This window comes from Tursiops truncatus, chromosome 13 (genome assembly GCF_011762595.2).
Source record: "Tursiops truncatus isolate mTurTru1 chromosome 13, mTurTru1.mat.Y, whole genome shotgun sequence".
Lineage (NCBI taxonomy): Eukaryota > Metazoa > Chordata > Mammalia > Artiodactyla > Delphinidae > Tursiops > Tursiops truncatus.
Genome location: NC_047046.1, coordinates 30,202,079 through 30,221,584, shown reverse-complemented (window position 1 = coordinate 30,221,584; position 19,506 = coordinate 30,202,079). Strand labels below are relative to the sequence as shown.

General features: G+C 43.4%; 1 protein-coding gene and 1 pseudogene across 6 annotated transcripts in view; one reads left to right on the top strand and one right to left on the bottom strand.

The window, feature by feature from the left end:
- The window catches only part of MTCL1 (microtubule crosslinking factor 1), a 131,051-nt gene that overhangs the window by 13,518 nt on the left and 98,027 nt on the right, over positions 1-19,506 (top strand). The window lies entirely within an intron of this gene.
- LOC117307723 (small ribosomal subunit protein eS27-like) lies at positions 8,743-9,025 on the bottom strand (annotated as a pseudogene).

Sequence of the window (19,506 nt, the reverse complement as noted above, 5' to 3'; positions counted from 1 at the left end):
GCTATTGTAAATAGAGCTGCAATGAACATTGTGGTACGTGACTCTTTGAATTATGGTTTTCACAGGGTATATGCCCAGTAGTGGGATTGCTGGGTCATATGGTAGTTCTACTTTTAGTTTCTTAAGGAACCTCCATACTGTTCTCCATAGTGGCTGTATCAATTTACATTCCCACCAACAGTGCAAGAGGGTTCCCTTTTTTTTAAATAAATTTATGTATTTTACTTATTTATTTTTGACTGTGTTGGGTCTCTGTTGCTGTGCGCGGGTTTTCTCTAGTTGTGGTGAGTGGAGGCTACTCTTTGTTGCGGTGCATGGGCTTCTCACTGCGGTGGCCTTTCTTGTTGTGGAGCATGGGCTCTAGGCACGCGGACCTCAGTAGTTGGAGCACGTGGGTTCGGCTGTTGTGGCTCGCGGGCTCTAGAGTGCAGTATCAGTAGTTGTGGCACACAGACTCAGCCACTCTGTGGCATGTGGGATCTTCCCAGACCAGGGATCAAACCCCTGTCCCCTGCACTGGCAGGCGGACTTCTAACCACTGCGCCACCAGGGAAGCCCGAGGGTTCCCTTTTTTCCACACCCTCTCCAGCATTTATTGTTTCTAGATTTTTTGATGATGGCCATTCTGACCTGTGTGAGGTGATACCTCATTGTGGTTTTGATTTGTATTTCTCTAATGAATAGTGATGTTGAGCATCCTTTAATGTGTTTGTTGGCAATCTGTGTATCTTCTTTGGAGAAATGTCTATTTAGGTCTTCTGCCCATTTTTGGATTGGGTTGTTTGTTTTTTTTGATACTGAGCTGCATGAACTGCTTATAAATTTTCGGGATTAATCCTTTGTCAGTTGCTTCATTTGCAAATATTTTCTCCCATTCTGAGGGTTGTCTTTTCGTCTTGTTTATGGTTTCCTTTGCTGTGCAAAAGCTTTTAAGTTTCATTAGGTCCCGTTTATTTATTTTTGTTTTTATTTCCATTTCTCTAGGAGGTGGGTCAAAAAGGATCTTGCTGTGATTTATGTCCTAGAGTGTTCTGCTTATGTTTTCTTCTGTTTTATAGTGTCTGGCCTTACATTTAGGTCTTTAATCCATTTTGAGTTTATTTTTGTACATGGTGTTAGGGAGTGTTCTAATTTCATTCTTTTACATGAAGCTGTCCAGTTTTCCCAGCACCACCTATTGAAGAGGCTGTCTTTTCTCCATTGTATATTCTTTCCCCCTTTATCAAAAATAAGGTGACCATATGTGCGTGGGTTTATCTCTGGGCTTTCTATTCTGTTCCATTGATGTTTATTTCTGTTTTTGTGCCAGTACCATACTGTCTGGATTACTGTAGCTTTGTAGTATAGTCTGAAGTCCGGGTGCCTGATTCCTCCAGCTCTGTGTTTCTTAAGATTGCTTTGGCTATTCGGGGTCTTTTGTGTTTCCATACTAATTGTGAAATTTTTTGTTCTAGTTCTGTGAAAATGCCATTGGTAGTTTGATAGGGATTGCATTGAATCTGCAGATTGCTTTGGGTACTGTAGTCATTTTCACAATGTTGATTCTTCCAATCCAAGAACATGGTATATCTCTCCATCTGTTTGTATCATCTTTAATTTCTTTCATTAGTGTCATAATTTTCTGCATACAGGTCTTTTGTCTCCTTAGGTAGGTTTATTCCTAGGTATTTTATTCTTTTTGTTGCAGTGGTAAAGGGGAGTGTTTCCTTAATTTCTCTTTCAGGTTTTTCGTTGTTAGTGTATAGGAATGCAAGAGATTTCTGTGCATTAATTTTGTATCCTGCTATTCTACCAAATTCATTGATTACCTCTAATAGTTTTCTGGTAGCATCTTTAGGAATCTCTATGTGTAGTATCATGTCATCTGCAAACAGTGACAGCTTTACTTCTTTTCCGATTTGGATTCTTTTTATTACTTTTTTCTTCTCTGATCGCTGTGGCTGAAACTTCCAAAACTATGTTGAATAATAGTGGTGAGAGTGGGCAACTTTGTCTTGTTCCTGATCTTAGTGGAAATGGTTTCAGTTTTTCACCATTGAGAACGATGTAGCCAATATGATTTAAACACAGATTTCTTTTGAATTTTAAGGAGTGAATGTGTTCTAGCAAAGCAGTCTAGACAACGCGTATGTATTTTTTTTCATTTGCTACAGTAATGCAAATCCTGTTTTGTTGTTGACTTCCATTATAAGATTAAAGCTGATGTTCTCTTGGAAAATATCCTGCCTATTGATGAAGTTAAAAGCTGTTGGTGAGGGCTTTAAGATGATGGCTAAAGCCAGTGTGTTACCTGCCAACAGCGTCACTTAGTACTTCATGGTTCCTTTGGATTTGTTTCCTGATTCAGCCAGTCCTCGGTCATCCGTCATCTGCCCTTCCACCCGCACTTCGCTCAGGCCCTGACTGGGCCCTGGGGGAAGCGGATGTGAATATGGCGGCAGAGGTGCTGCCCTCAAGCTGTTTACTGATCCGACACCTTATGGATTTGGGTAAATTCTGCGTATGTCGCCACTTCCGTGAAAGTGCTGCATGTTCTAGTTCTTCGGCCCTCATCACTGTCCCCTTTGTGAATACTCTGTGGGCTCTGTCCGGGTCACTGGGGGTGCCTGTAGCAGTGCCTGCCCTCGGGGGAAATCGGGGACTCGCCGGGTGAGTGGGGGATGAAAATGAGAGCGTGGAGCCGTGCCGACCTTCGCGGCGGAGGCGGGGGAACCTGGGCAGGTTTGTCCCGGGGGTGGGGGGGGGGTGACCCTCCTCTGGTTGTGATCTCACCTCTACACTTACGCGTTCTAATAACTTACTTCCCTCTTTCCGCTTTGGTCCGAGTTTGCCAGGAGGCAGGCCGTAATGGTTCCTTTTCTCAAAATTTCCCGTTTGAGCCTGACCTTAAGGGTACGGACAACAACTTTGAAGTATATTTTATAAATTTTATATGCGTGTTTGTTTTTGTATAAATAGGTAAATTATACACACATAGGTAAATACATGTGTTGAAAGCGAGCAGGGATTCTTTTGCAGACATTCAAATGGATTTGTGAAGGACCTGGCCTCTGGTCACGAAAAGCTCTTTGGGGTGAGAAATGATCACTGACATTGGAGGCCCAGGCTGGCTGTGAGGAAGGGGTGGGGTGCTGGTCCCTCCCTTTCTTTACAGCTTAAAATTACTCAGAAGGATGGCTCACTTGGGACACAATCATAGTATTTTATCTCCAGAGTCGCAGTCAGACTGGTGGGGCTGCATATTGACACCAAACTTTTCAACGAAGCATGAAACAGAGTCTCAGGAGGGTCGGACGCTGGTGGACCGTTCTGGAAGCAGAGAAGGATGAATCAGCCACACAGGGTTCAGAGGTGGCGGAGGAGATGCTAATCAGAAAATTCGAGCTGGGGTCTCCGTGAATGGGCCCTTTGTAGCAAAGCCAGAACAAACTTTCTCGTGGGTCTCGCTCTAGAGGGAGGATAATGTTTTCTCTGTCCTGAGCCGTACTGGTTATTGTTCGCCTCTGAAGTTTGGTAAGTGGACGATGTGCCACATTCTGAGAAAGGCCAGGGTAGTTTGTGCGTGTGTCTCCACGACAGGCCTGGTTGCAGATGTGTCTGTGCCCCTCGGGGGACAGTCACACGGTGCATCTCTGTGCCCCTCGGCTCTGTCGCCGGGGCTTCTCTCTGCAGCTGCAGACTGTGCTTTCAGCCGCCTGGTGGCCTCCTCCAGGGTGGGTTTCTGGTCACCCTTCAAACTCAGACTGTCCAGGAACAGCCTGGTCACCTTTGCCCCCACCTGTACCTTCTCTTGTTTTTCCCGGCTGTGTTAATGGTGCCACTGTCCTTTTAGTCACCCCGGCTTAAGCGATGGCAATTACCTTACCCCTCCTCCTCCCCACCCTCAATTGCCCGCTGCTCTTTCACGGTCTTAGAAATTCTTTCTCACTGGTACATGCTACATGGGCGAACCTCGAAAATACACCGAGTGAAAGAAGCCAGACATGTTGTGTGAGTCCATTTATAGGAAGTGTTCAGACAGGTAAATCCACAGACAGAAAGCAGCTTGGTGGTTTTCAGGGACGGGGGAGGGAGAAAGGAGCCTGGCCGGGGTTTCCTTTGGGGGCGATGACAGTGTTTTGGAACTGGATGGAGGTGATGGTTGCACAGCGTTGTGAATGTACTAAATGCCACTGGATTGTACACTTGAAAATGGTTCATTTTAACCTCTTAAACATTTTGATTTTATCCACGCTTTCACTCATCTCTCAAATGAGTATTTGAGGGCAGACAGTCTGTGGTCACCACATTAAAGGATGCACTACTTCTAGTCGTTCCATTTTCTGTTTTACCTTCTGTATCCCCCAAATCCGACAGTGTTAATGCTTGGCTTAAACAAACAAACTTGCCTTGGGCCGGATTGTCTTAGCCCTTTAGCATGACACAGAGGTCCTTTCCTGCCTGGCCCATCCCTGCCTCCCAGCTGGGGTTCCCACCCCTTGGCAGGAAACCCTGCAGTGAATTACAAGGCAGTTGAGAAGGATGAGAAGACACAGGCCCTCTGGTCCTCTTGAACTGGTAGAGGTGTGTCTTGGAAAAGTCGCTTTCTCCACAGATAGATGAGACGCTTAAAAGAAGGCTGATAGTATTAACGCCTCTGGAATCGTCCCTTCTGGTTAACAGCTTCCTTGCTGGCTGGCTTCCTGTGCTGTTCACGCCCTGTCCATGCACCCAAACCCCCATATACCACTTGTGCAAAGCTCAAAATTTTTTTGCCCTTTTTTTGGGGGTGTATATTTCTTCTAGTACTCTCTCTATGGTGGAATATCTCAAAAGGTTGAAAATAGTTCACCTTAGTTTAGTTCCAACTTCCTGAAGATTGCCCAAGTGCTTTCACTCAACTGTATTTCTTGCGTTCTACTGAAAGGTTTTTTGAGTACATGCTAGACACAAATAATAACTAGCCAAGTTAGTTGACACTTGCAAGGGACAGAGGCGTGTTTTAGATCGCTCCTGGGAACTAGGGTTAGTGAATGGAACCACAGGAACCAACTAGCTGTCAGATAGCTCTTGGGGGACATCTTTCATCACCATTCAGGACATGATACTGATTCCCTGGGTTTGGTTGAGACTCCTTTTGTGCCAAGTAAATGATCAGATTTTTTAACTGTTTTTTGAGTGCTTGAGAGGAATTGTATATGCTCCAGTTTTTGGGTGAAGATGTTGAATCCATTAGATTGAAGACTTTAAAACTTGAACTATAACTCGCAGCAGGAACGACATTTTATACCATCACTGAATAAACAAATGGTGGAAGGGTTTCACTAAAATGCTTATTTTTTTGCCGTATAGGATGCGTTCTGATATTTTCAGTTCTATTTTATTTTGATGGTTGTAAGTTTAATCCATTACTAGATTGCCACAATTTGGAAAAAAGAAAAAGTATCAGATCATTTGTTAATTGTGTTGTTCAAATTTTTATATCCTTTATAGTTTTGTTTTGTCTGCTAAATACATCTCTTTAAGATGAAGATGTGTTAAAATCACCCATTAGAATTCTACATTTAAATTTTCTTCTTGTAATCTGTCACTTTGCTTTTTAGATTTTCAATATGAATGCATAAAGATTTAGAACTTTTTTGTGTGATGAGTTGTTGCCTTTATCATTTGCTAATGACCTCTTTATTCTGATACCTTGCTTTTTGCTGTAAGTTCTATTTTTTCTACACCATTATGTTTTAGGTGTATTTCTTCTGAATGAACTATAGCTACCTTTCTAAAAAAAACGGAATCTGGGAATCTTTTTTTTAAACTTGTGAATTTAATCCAGTTACATTTATTGTGTACTGTCTCCTGACCCAGCACTGCATTGTGGTTATTAATGTGTTTGAATTTATTTCTGTCATTGTATTTTATGCTCTCTATATTCCATGCCTTTTCTTTTTTTAACATCTTTATTGGAGTATAATTTCTTTAAAATGATGTGTTAGTTCCTGTTTTATAACAAAGTGAACCAGCTATACATATATCCCCGTATCTCCTCCCTCTTGCATCTCTATCCCACCCTCCATGCCTTTTCTTTGTTTCTTTTTTCTATTTATTTTTTTTAAGATTTTTTGATGACCATTTTTAAAGCCTTTACTGAATTTGTTGCAATATTGCTTCAGTTTCATGTTTTGTTTTTTTGGCCACAAGTCATGTGGGATCTTAGCTCCCCAGCCAGGGATCAAACCCACACATGGTCTCCTGCATAGGACCACTAGACTGCCAGGCAAATCCCTCTATTTTTTAATGTTGATTTCTCTCTGAGTTTTTGTTTTTTTTGTTGTTTTGTTTTGCGGTATGCGGACCTCTCCCGTTGCGGAGCACAGGCTCCGGACGCACAGGCTCAGCGGCCATGGCTCACGGGCCCAGCCGCTCCGCAGCATGTGGGATCTTCCCGAACCGGGGCACGAACCTGTGTCCCCTGCATTGGCAGGTGGACTCTCAACTGCTGCGTGACCAGGGAAGCCCCCTCTCTGAGTTTTTAATTCCTGTGTTCTCTCTCTTGGTTAGGAAGTTATACATTCTATTACTATTATTTTAATGATCACTCTTACGTGTTTAACATGCATGTTTCTCAATGTCTAAAACTAATCACTATCTATATTCTTTTCCTGAATAATACAAGCATCTTAGAAAGCTTCAACTCCAACTCCTTTCATACTATTGTTACCCAGTATTTCAGTTTCATCTTTTTAAAATCATCTCCCCACCTAAGCTGACTAATTTCATAGCTGATTCTTATTTAGATTCATTTGCACATTTTCCAGTCTGTTATCATTGCTTCTTGAGTGTTGCTCCTTCCTTCTGAGTTCAGTTTCCTTCTTGCTGATCTATTAATAGATCTTTTAGTGGTTTATTTCAGTAAATGATATTGTCTAAAATACTTTTATTTCTACTCAGTCTTGAAAGATATTTAGTTGGGCATAGAATTCTAACACTTTGAAGATAGTATTTTTATTATCTTTTGGCCCTATGTTGCTTATCAAGAGGTCTGCTGTTAGGTAATTCTCATTTTTGTAGATAATCTGTCTTTACTTCCTGGTTACTTTTAAGCTTTTCTCTGCGTGTTTGGTATTCTGTAGTTTGAATCAAATGTATCTAGATTTATTTTTATTTTACTCAACACTCATTGCCAATCTGAGTTTTTGTCTTTCATAAACTGAAAAATTCTCACTCTTTGAATAGTCTTCTGTAGTGAAACTATCTCTTTGAATCATGTTTCTTCCCCATCCTCTGTATTTCTTCTAGAATTCCTGTTAGTCTTATGTGGGCCTTATGTTGGCCATTCTTATTCCATCTACCATCTCACTTACCTGTTTTTTTGGGTTTTTTTAAGATATTTTTATCTCTCTGTGCTACATTCTGGGTAATTTCTTGTCCAAGTTACTAATTCCCTTCTTTACAGTTTTATTCATCCACTAACTTTTCATTTCTAGAAGTTTTCAAAAGTTGCTTGTTCTATTTTCATAGTTTCTTCTTTCTTCATCATCTCATAGTTCTTGCTTTAAATCTTTAAACATTTTAAAGTCAGTCTTTTTCAGTTCTGTTGAGTTCTTGGTGTTACTAAGCCTTCAGTTTGTCTGATCTGGTGACTCTTACAGTGGATTTTATTACAAGTCCTTCTTAGTAGGAATTCCATGAAGTTTGTCGAAATGTCCTCCTAGGGAGCTTTTGTGTTGGTCTTTTCTGGAGGCCTTGGTGGTATCATTGGTCCAAATACAGTCCTTAATTTTTGGCTTGTGGAGTTGTGTACCAAATGGGTGTCAGTTGGACATTGAACTTGTATAGGCCTAGGGTATTTTCATATTTCAAAGGAGATTTTTTTCCACCACCCAGTGTCCTGAGCAGAAGCTTACTCTCCCCTCCTCGAGTGATTTTTAGTTTACTTTCAGTGGGGGTGCATCTCTGCAATGGGTTGCCTTGGTGCATTGATCGAAGCCTCTTCTTACACCCCTGGCCTATTTCTGGTAACTCCCCCCATCCCCTCCTGCCCCCCTTAACACATACCCTTGTGCTCATGGCTTCCAATCCCTTAGGCACTGCGGACACTAGGGAATTTTCCTTCTTTGTGTGTGTGAGTTCAGCTGTGTATAAACTTTTGCTCGTTACATTTTCTCTAACATTCCTAGCTGTTTACTGGGAGTGGGGCTCACGATAGCTCCCTGTGCCGCGTTGCCAAAACAGGATGTGACCGTTCTTGGGCCCCAGAGTAACCCTATGTGTACTGTCTCCTGACCCAGCACTTCATCCCTGCCTCCTTCTGTGGCTCCCCGACCCCCCGTGACCTCAGAGCCTTTCCTTTTCATGGCTTCTCCACGTTGTGCCTCCTCCTCACTGTCTTCTCTTGGGGTGGCTGCTGTGGCCTGAATGTCTGTGTTGCCTCCAGGTTCATGTTAAATCCTAATCCCCAGTTAGATGCTATGAGGAGGTGGAGCCTGTGGGAGGTGATTAGGTCATGAGGGCGGAGCCTCTCCCACTTCACAAGAATTAGTGTCCCCCTAAGAGGGACCCCATACAAGCACCGTCATTCCATCCATCACGTGAGGACACACTGGGACCTGGCCGTCTATGAACCAGGAAGCGGGTCCTCACCAGACAAGGAATCTGCCAGCATCTTGATCTCAGATTTCTCAGCCTCCAGGACTGTGGGAAATCATGTCCGTTCTTTTTTTTTTTTTTAACCAAAGTGTGTTTATTGGGATGGTTTCCCATCCATCTTGATTCCAGGGGCTTTTAGTGCTGCTTCCGTCTGAAAGCACCCTTCTGTAAGCCTTGCTTTTCCTCCTGTGGGCTGGCAGAGGACGGTAGAGCAGCCAACACACAAAACTACTGTTTGTGCCTGGCTAAAGACGGTGGTCATTGTATAGCATCCTGGGCATTTCACATCCATGAAATAGGAATTGGGGCTCTGCATCAGCCGCTTCTTCTTGTGTTTCCTCTTCTCTTCTGGAGAGGGATGAAGGAGATCCTTTGCGAGAGGCGTGTTCTCGTGGGGAGGTCATCACCGTCAGAAGAGGTGAGGTCTGTTCTTTAAGCCCCCCAGTCTCTGGTATTTTGTCAGAGCAGCCTGAATGGATTAAGACAGTCTTTCTACTTTTTTCTCAGCCAGTGGGTGAGGACATTTTTCTGTGTGTCATTATATTCAAGCTCTCAGGTGTCCATAATGTCTGGAAACAAAGGTGTACAAACATAGTAAAGGGTTTTATTGCTGTCATGCTACACTTTAATAGCACTGTCTGTGATTTCAGAGTTTATGGTCCCCCTTGTAAGAAAAAGATGTGTGTGAGTCAGTTGGTGTGAAGCACGTATGGGCAGAGTCCTCATGCCTGGGCGCCTCCCGGACCCTGACTAGGTTGTCATCGGCCGCCGCGGAGTCGCTCAGGCCTCGGCCCTGGCCGAGGCCGTGACTAGTGGACAGAAGGACGGGCAGGCCAGGTGGATGAGGCAGCCGTCCTATGTGGGAGCCTGGCGGGCTCTGTGGGCGCCTCAGGGAACACGCAGCACCTGCTCTATTTTGCTGACCTGAGTTTGGAGGGAGGGTGGCAAGCTAGAGAGCAGGATGGGGAGAGCAATCCGGTGTCCTGAGTGGTCTCAGTTATGTGCCTGCTAACTTAATAACGAGGTGACATGGGATGGAGTGGAAGCAGGAAGAACTGGAGGTGTCTGGTTAAGTCCTTTTCCCAAACGCTGAAGCATGAGTCTGGGGTGTGTGTGTGCGTGTGCATGCAGCGTCAACACAGGAATCTGGAGGGAAACGGCCTTTGTGTGTCCTGCCCACACCCCGAGGGCAGGGGTACGATTGGACTAGAGCCCCATCAACCAAGGGAATGACCCCCAAGGCCGGGCGATGCAGAGCTCAGGGGCCTGGAGGGTGAGGAACAGGGCAGGAAGCACAGGAGGCCTTGGCAGGGACAGCTTTAAATGCTTCAGCCATGGGGCTTCCCTGGTGGCGCAGTGGTGAAGAATCCAACTGCCAGTGCAGGGGACACGGGTTCGAGCCCTGGTCCGGGAAGATCCCACATGCCGTGGAGCAGCTAAGCCTGTGCACCACAACTACTGAGCCCGCGAGCCACAACTACTGAGCCCACGTGCCTACAGCCCGTGCTCTGCAACAGGAGAAGCCACCACAAGAAGCCCACGCACTGCAACGAAGAGTAGCCCCCGCTCACCACAACTAGACAAAGCCCGCGCGCAGCTACAAAGACCCAACGCAGCCGAAAAAACTTAAAAATAAAATGTTTTAGCTGTAAATGGCACAGTCTTGCTGTCTGGGAAGAAAGGGTGTGTGTGCAGTTAAACAACCGTAAATAGCACTAATGGCTGATTCACTGTTGTTGGAAGGGATGGGCCTGTCGAGGCCTGTGCTGGTGCCCAGAACCCGGCCCTGGAGCCATATCTTGGGGAAGTCAAGGTGGAATCATATCAAGGTTTTCAACGAGACTAGTGAAGGCCGGGCGGCCCCCTCACCGCGGGTCCTGGCCAGGCTGGGACTTACGCACGCCTCTGACCCAGCAACCGTCCCCTCTCCTCTGTCCTCCAGACCTTGGCTCAAGCCCCACCTCCTCCTTTGCTGTGAACTTGGAAGGAGGAGGCTGGTGGGCAGGTGGGCACTGGAGGGGTGGACGGGAGCTCTGTGCAGCCGCCTGGACGGGGGGCCACTGGGGAAGCTGCCGGAGGAGGAGTGGGTCCAGGAGGAAGGGCATCCGCTGCTTGCTCTGACCCACTAATGCTGCTCTATAAAATTAATTTCTACTTTGGAAGTGTTCATTAAGCTGCTGCTTTCATCTCTACTGAGAAAATTCTAGGAAGAAGGAGGGCAGAGTGAGAGTGAGCACAGAGTGAGCACAGGCCCTCAGAGTGAGCACAGGCCCTCTCAGCCCACCTCACCCCTGCTCCCCTCGGACTGTACCTGGAGTCCCACCTCTGCTTAGTGAGATGCAGCCCATCCTTTAAGATTCTCCCAGAAATGACACCTCCTTCTTGAAGCCTTCCCCAGCACTCTTTTTCTGAACTCTTTCATGAGGCCCTTGCAGATTCTCATGCAGTTGTAAGAAATAATACAGAAAGGTCCCATGTACCCTTTACCCTGTTTCCCCCAAGTTTTTGTTTGTTTTGGTTTTTCAGCCGCACTGCAGGGCGTGCAGGATCTTAGTTCCCTAACCAGGGATTGAACCTATGCCCCCTTTGTATGATCGAACTCATGCGAAGCGCAGAGTCTTAACCACTGGACCGCCAAGGAAGTCCCTTCCCCAAGTTTTATTAGGTAACGTAAAACTCTGGTATGATCTCACAACTAGGATATCACATTGGTTCAGTCAAGCTACAGAATGGTCCCATCACCACAGGAATCCCTCACGTTGATCTTCTATGGCCGCACCTGCTTCCCTCCTGTCCTAGCTCCCATCCTGCACCCCTGGCACCCACTGCTGTGGTCTCTGTTTCTATAATTGTGTCATTTCAAGAATATGACAGGTGGAGTCACACTGTGTAACCTTTGGGGACTGGCTTTTTTCACTCAGCGGCATTCTCTGGAGATTTGCCCAGGTTGTGGACACATCTGTGGTCTGTGCTTTTTTTTTTAATTAAACTTTCTTAAAATTTATTTTTCACTGCGTCGGGTCTTTATTGCTGTGTGCGGGCTTTAGTTGTGGTGAGCAGGGTCTAGTCTTCATTGCGGTGCATGGGCTTCTCACTGCGGTGGCTTCTTTTGTTGTGGAGCACAGGCTCTAGGTGCGCAGGCTCAGCAGTTGTGGCGCACGGGCTTAGTTGCTCCGCAGCATGTGGAATCCTCCCAGACTAGGGCTCAAACCCGTGTGCCCTGCATTGGCAGGCAGATTCTTAACCACTGTGCCACCAGGGAAGTCCCCTTTTTTAAAAAAATTTATTTTTGGTTGCATTGGGTCTTCGTTGCTGCGTGTGGGCTTTCTCTAGTTGCGACAAGCGAGGGCTACTCTTTGTTGCGGTGCGCGGGCTTCTCATTGTGGTGGCTTCTCTTGTTGTGGAGCACAGACCCTAGGCGTGGGGGCTTCAGTAGTTGCAGCACACGGGCTCAGTAGTTGTGGCTTGCAGGCTCGGTAGTTGTGGTGCACAGGCTTAGTTGCTCCGCGGCATGTGGGATCTTTCCGGACCAGGGCTTAAACCTGTGTCCCCTGCGTTGGCAGGCGGATTCTTAAGCACTGCTCTACCAGGGAAGTCCAGTGCCTTTTTATAGCTGAGGAGTGGTCCACGGTGACCATGCACCACAGGGGGCTTAACCAGTCTGGTTGAAGGACATCTGGGTCGTTTCCAGGTTAGGGCTGTTATGAGTTATAAAGTTGCCGTGAACGTCTGTGTGCAGGTTTTTGTGGGACCATCAGCCTTCATTTCTCTGGGATAAATGCTCAGTTCCTGGGTCACATGGTAGTTGCATTTTTTTTTTTTTTTTTTTTTAAGCAAGTGCCCAACTATATTCTAGAGTGGCTGCAGCAGTTAATGTTCTCACCAGGCATGTGCAAGTGCTCCGTTGCTCTGCGTCCTCACTGGCATTTGCTGTTGTCACTTCATTTTGGCCATTCTGATAGGTGATATCTCTTTGTGGTTTTAATGTGCGTCTCCCTAATGGCTAATGATGTTGGATAACTTTTCAGGCCATATTTGCCATCTGTATGTCCTCTTTGGCATCTTCATGTCTTTTGCCCATTTTCTAATTAGATTGGTTATTTTACTGTTGTGTGGTTTTTTTTTTTTAAAACTGCTGAGTTTGGGGAGTTCTTCTAGATACTTGGTCAGATAAATGGTTTACAAGTATTTTCTATCGCTCTGCAGTTTGTCTTCCATCCTTTCAGCAGGGTCTTCCCCAGGGCAAATGTTTAATTTTGATGAAGTTCAATTTATAAATATTTCCTTTTATGGTATCAATTCTCAGAGCTCTGCCTAGACCTAGATTCTGAATATTTTCTCCTGTGTTTTTTTGGGGGTGGGGTTAAGTTTTACAGTTTTACGTTTTACATTTCAATCCATGGTGTCCGTTTTGAGTTCATTTTTGTATAAGGCGTGAGTCTCAGGTCAAGGTTCATTTTTTGCCTGTGGGCCTCCAGTTCTGGCACTATTTCTTGAAAAGGCTGTCTTGGCTCCATTGAGTACCTTTGTCAGAAATCAGGGGACGTATGTGTGTAGGTCTATTTCTGGGTGCAGTTCTGCTCTGTTGATCTCTGCCCACACAGCTTCGATTACTCAGCTGTATAAATCTCGAAAGTGCTTCCTTGGTAGATGTCTACTCCAGCCTGCAGTTTGAGGGTCTCACGGGATCCCTCAGTGGCATTTCGGATCTCCCATCTCTGACTTATCGGGTATATACGTGTGTCTGCACGTCCTTGCCCTTGTCAAGCACTCAGTAAATATTTGTTGAATGAGTGAAGGTTTTGTCATCTTTATCTTGAGAAAGAGCTATAACATTATCTTAAAATCTCTTGGCGGGGAATTTCTGACTCTGTAAGTGATCGCCTCAGGACAGTTCATACAGACCTGAGATTCCAGGTGAGGTCAAGTATGAATATTTTGATGATGACTGAGTGCCATCAGATCGCCCTGTTTTGTTAGCTCTGAGGTTCAGGGGGTCCCTCGCTGGGGTCGTGCCACACCCGGTTATCCCTGTGAGAGGGCAGCCTCCTCTCTGCCTGTTACCTGTATCACTGTGGGCGCCCAGGTGGCCTTTCAGGCAGAAGCAGCGATGCTGTGTGAGCGGCCATCAGCTTCAGGCCACACTCACTCCCCCCTGAGATGTAAGACCCAGCCCTTCCTCTGCCCTCAGCATGGTCTGTCCTGGCACGTGGGAATCTTTTATACTGTGGAGGGCGGCTGTCAGCCTGTCATCTGCTGTTAAAATAAGGAGCTTGTGAATTTCAGTGACACAGACACCGTTCATGTGGCTTTTCTTTTTTTTTTTTTTTTTTTTGTTTTGTTTTTTTTTTTAACATCTTTATTGGGGTATAATTACTTTACAATGGTGTGTTAGTTTCTGCTTTATAACAAAGTGAATCAGTTATACATATACATATGTTCCCATATCTCTTCCCTCTTGCGTCTCCCTCCCTCCCACCCTCCCTATCCCACCCCTCCAGGCTGTCACAGAGCACCGAGCCAATATCCCTGTGCCATGCGGCTGCTTCCCACTAGCTATCTACCTTACTACGTTTGTTAGTGTGTATATGCCCATGACTCTCTCTCGCCCCGTCACAGCTCACCCTTCCCCCTCCCCATAACCTCAAGTCCGTTCTCTAGGAGGTCTGCGTCTTTATTCCTGCCTTACCCCTAGGTTCTTCATGACATTTTTTTTTTCTTAAATTCCATATATATGTGTTAGCATACTGTATTTGTCTTTTTCTTTCTGACTTACTTCACTGTGTATGACAGACTCTAGGTCTATCCACCTCATTACAAATAGCTCAATTTCGTTTCTTTTTATGGCTGAGTAATATTCCATTGTATATATGTGCCACATCTTCTTTATCCATTCATCCGATGATGGGCACTTAGGTTGTTTCCATCTCCGGGCTATTGTAAATAGAGCTGCGATGAACATTTTGGTACATGACTCTTTTTGAATTTCGGTTTTCTCAGGGTATATGCCCAGTAGTGGGATTGCTGGGTCATATGGTAGTTCTATTTGTAGTTTTTTAAGGAACCTCCATACTGTTCTCCATAGTGGCTGAACCAATTCACATTCCCACCAGCAGTGCAAGAGGGTTCCCTTTTCTCCACACCCTCTCCAGCATTTATTGTTTCTAGATTTATTGATGATGGCCATTCTGACTGGTGTGAGATGATATCTCATTGTAGTTTTGATTTGCATTTCTCTAATGATTAATGATGTTGAGCATTCTTTCATGTGTTTGTTGGCAGTCTGTATATCTTCTTTGGAGAAATGTCTATTTAGGTCTTCTGCCCATTTTTGGATTGGGTTGTTTGTTTTTTTGTTGTTGAGCTGCATGAGCTGCTTGTAAATTTTGGAGATTAATCCTTTGTCAGTTGCTTCATTTGCAAATATTTTCTCCCATTCTGAGGGTTGTCTTTTTGTCTTTTTTATGGTTTCCTTTGCTGTGCAAAAGCTTTGAAGTTTCATTAGGTCCCATTTGTTTATTTTTGTTTTTATTTCCATTACTCTAGGGGGTGGGTCAGAAAGAATCTTGCTGTGATTTATGTCATAGAGTGTTCTGCCTATGTTTTCCTCTAATAGTTTGATAGTTTCTGGCCTTATATTTAGGTCTTTAATCCATTTTGAGCTTATTTTTGTGTATGGTGTTAGGGAGTGTTCTAATTTCATTCTTTTACATGGAGCTGTCCAGTTTTCCCAGCACCATTTATTGAAGAGGCTGTCCTTTTTCCACTGTACATTCCTGCCACCTTTATCAAAGATAAGGTGTCCATATGTGCATGGGTTTATCTCTGGGCTTTCTATCCTGTTCCATTGATCTATCTTTCTGTTTTTGTGCCAGTACCATACTGTCTTGATAACTGTAGCTTTGTAGTATAGTCTGAAGTCAGGGAGCCTGATTCCTCCAGTTCCTTTTTTTGTTCTCAAGATTGCTTTGGCTATTCGGGGTCTTTTGTGTTTCCATACAAATTGCGAAATTTTTTGTTCTAGTTCTGTGAAAAATGCCAATGGTAGTTTGATAGGGATTGCATTGAATCTATAGATTGCTTTGGGTAGTAGAGTCATTTTCACAATGTTGATTCTTCCAATCCAAGAACATGGTATATGTCTCCATCTATTTGTATCATCTTTAATTTCTTTCATCAGTGTCTTATAGTTTTCTGCATACAGGTCTTTTGTCTCCTTAGGTAGGTTTATTCCTAGATATTTTATTCTTTTTGTTGCAATGGTAAATGGGAGTGTTTTCTTGATTTCACTTTCAGATTTTTCATCATTAGTATATAGGAATGCCAGAGATTTCTGTGCATTAATTTTGTATCCTGCTACTTTACCAAATTCATTGATTAGCTCTAGTAGTTTTCTGGTAGCATCTTTAGGATTCTCTATGTATAGGATCATGTCATCTGCAAACAGTGACAGCTTTACTTCTTCTTTTCCGATTTGGATTCCTTTTATTTCCTTCTCTTCTCTGATTGCTGTGGCTAAAACTTCCAAAACTATGTTGAATAAGAGTGGTGAGAGTGGGCACCCTTGTCTTGTTCCTGATCTTAGTGGAAGTGCTTTCAGTTTTTCACCATTGAGGATGATGTTTGCTGTGGGCTTGTCGTATATGGCCTTTATTATGTTGAGGAAAGTTCCCTCTATGCCTACTTTCTGCAGGGTTTTTATCATAAATGGGTGTTGAATTTTGTCAAAAGCTTTCTCTGCATCTATTGAGATGATCATATGGTTTTTCTCCTTCAGTTTGTTAATATGGTTTATCACATTGATAGATTTGCGTATATTGAAGAATCCTTGCATTCCTGGAACAAACCCCACCTGATCATGGTGTATGATCCTTTTAATGTGCTGTTGGATTCTGTTTGCTAGTATTTTGTTGAGGATTTTTGCATCTATGTTCATCAGTGATATTGGTCTGTAGTTTTCTTTCTTTGTGACATCCTTGCCTGGTTTTGGTATCAAGGTGATGGTGGCCTCGTAGAATGAGTTTGGGAGTGTTCCTCCCTCTGTTATATTTTGGAAGAGTTTGAGAAGGATAGGTGTTAGCTCTTCTCTAAATGTTTGATAGAATTCGCCTGTGAAGCCATCTGGTCCTGGGCTTTTCTTTGTTGGAAGATTTTTAATCACAGTTTCAATTTCAGTGCTTGTGATTGGTCTGTTCATATTTTCTATTTCTTCCTGATTCAGTCTTGGCAGGTTGTGCATTTCTAAGAATTTGTCCATTTCTTCCAGATTGTCCATTTTATTGGCATAGAGTTGCTTGTAGTAATCTCTCATGATCTCTTTTATTTCTGCAGTGTCAGTTGTTACCTCTCCTTTTTCATTTCTAATTCTATTGATTTGAGTCTTCTCCCTTTTTTTCTTGATAAGTCTGGCTAGTGGTTTATCTATTTTGTTTATCTTCTCAAAGAACCAGCTTTTGGTTTCATTGATCTTTGCTATTGTTTCCTTCATTTCTTTTTCATTTATTTCTGATCTGATTTTTATGATTTCTTTCCTTCTGCTAGCTTTGGGGTTTTTTTGTTCTTCTTTCTCTAATTGCTTGAGGTGCAAGGTTAGGTTGTTTATTCTAGATGTTTCCTGCTTCTTAAGGTGGGCTTGTATTGCTATAAACTTCCCCCTTAGAACTGCTTTTGCTGCATCCCACAGGTTTTGGGTCGTTGTGTCTCCATTGTCGTTTGTTTCTAGGTATTTTTTGATTTCCTCTTTGATTTCTTCAGTGATCACTTCATTATTAAGTAGTGTATTGTTTAGCCTCCATGTGTTTGTATTTTTTACAGATCTTTTCCTGTAATTGATATCTAGTCTCATGGCGTTGTGGTCAGAAAAGATACTTGATACAATTTCAATTTTCTTAAATTTGCCAAGGCTTGATTTGTGACCCAAGATATGATCTATCCTGGAGAATGTTCCGTGAGCACTTGAGAAAAATGTGTATTCTGTTGTTTTTGGATGGAGTGTCCTATAAATATCAATTAAGTCCATCTTGTTTAATGTATCATTTAAAGCTTGTGTTTCCTTATTTATTTCATTTTGGATGATCTGTCCATGGGTGAAAGTGGGGTGTTTAAGTCCCCTACTATGAATGTGTTACTGTCAATTTCCCCTTTTATGGCTGTTAGTATTTGCCTTATGTATTGAGGTGCTCCTATGTTGGGTGCATAAATATTTACAATTGTTATATCTTCTTCTTGGATCGATCCCTTGATCATTATGTAGTGTCCTTCTTTGTCTCTTTTAATAGTCCTTATTTTAAAGTCTATTTTGTCTGATATGAGAATTGCTACTCCAGCTTTCTTTTGGTTTCCATTTGCATGGAATATCTTTTTCCATCCCCTTACTTTTAGTCTGTATGTGTCTCTAGGTCTGAAGTGGGTCTCTTGTAGACAGCATATGTAAGGGTCTTGTTTTTGTATCCATTCAGCTAATCTGTGTCTTTTGGTGGGAGCATTTAGTCCATTTACATTTAAGGTAATTATCGATATGTATGTTCCTATTCCCATTTTCTATATTGTTTTGGGTTCGTTATTATAGGTCTTTTCCTTCTCTTGTGTTTCTTGCCTAGAGAAGATCCTTTAGCATTTGTTGTAAAGCTGGTTTGGTGGTGCTGAACTCTCTCAGCTTTTGCTTGTCTGTAAAGGTTTTAATTTCTCCATCAAATCTGAATGAGATCCTTGCTGGGTAGAGTAGTCTTGGTTGCAGGTTTTTCTCCTTCATCACTTTCAGTATGTCCTGCCACTCCCTTCTGGCTTGTAGGGTTTCTGCTGAGAGATCAGCTGTTAACCTTATGGGGATTCCCTTATGTGTTATTTGTTGTTTTTCCCTTGCTGCTTTTAATATGCTTTCTTTGTATTTAATTTTTGACAGTTTGATTAATATGTGTCTTGGCGTATTTCTCCTTGTATTTATCCTGTATGGGACTCTCTGTGCTTCCTGGACTTGATTAACTATTTCCTTTCCCATATTAGGGAAGTTTTCAACTATAATCTCTTCAAATATTTTCTCAGTCCCTTTCTTTTTCTCTTCTTCTTCTGGAACCCCTATAATTCGAATGTTGGTGCGTTTAATGTTGTCCCAGAGGTCTCTGAGACTGTCCTCAGTTCTTTTCATTCTTTTTTCTTTATTCTGCTCTGCAGTAGTTATTTCCACTATTTTATCTTCCAGGTCACTTATCCGTTCTTCTGCCTCAGTTATTCTGCTATTGATCCCATCTAGAGTATTTTTAATTTCATTTATTGTGTTGTTCATCGTTGCTTGTTTCATCTTTAGTTCTTCTAGGTCCTTGTTAACTGATTCTTGCATTTTGTCCATTCTATTGTCCATTCTATCTCCAAGATTTCGGATCAACCTTACTATCATTATTCTGAATTCTTTTTCAGGTAGACTGCCTATTTCCTCTTCATTTGTTAGGTCTGGTGCATTTTTATCTTGCTCCTTTATCTGCTGTGTGTTTTTCTGTTTTCTCATTTTGCTTATCTTACTGTGTTTGGGGTCTCCTTTTTGCAGGCTGCAGGTTCGTAGTTCCTCCTGTTTTTGATGTCTGTCTCCAGTGGCTAAGGTTGGTTCAGTGGGTTGTGTAGGCTTCCTGGTGGAGGGGACTAGTGCCTGTGTTGTGGTGGAAGAGGCTGGATCTTGTCTCTCTAGTGGGCAGGTTCACGTCTGGTGGTGTGTTTTGGGGTGTCTGTGGCCTTATTATGATTTTAGGCAGCCTCTCTGCTAATGGGTGGGGTTGTGTTCCTGTTTTGCTAGTTGTTTGGCACAGGTTGTCCAGCACTGTGGCTTGCTGGTCGTTGAGTGAAGCTGGGTGCTGGTGTTAAGATGGAGGTCTCTGGGAGATTTTCGCCGTTTGA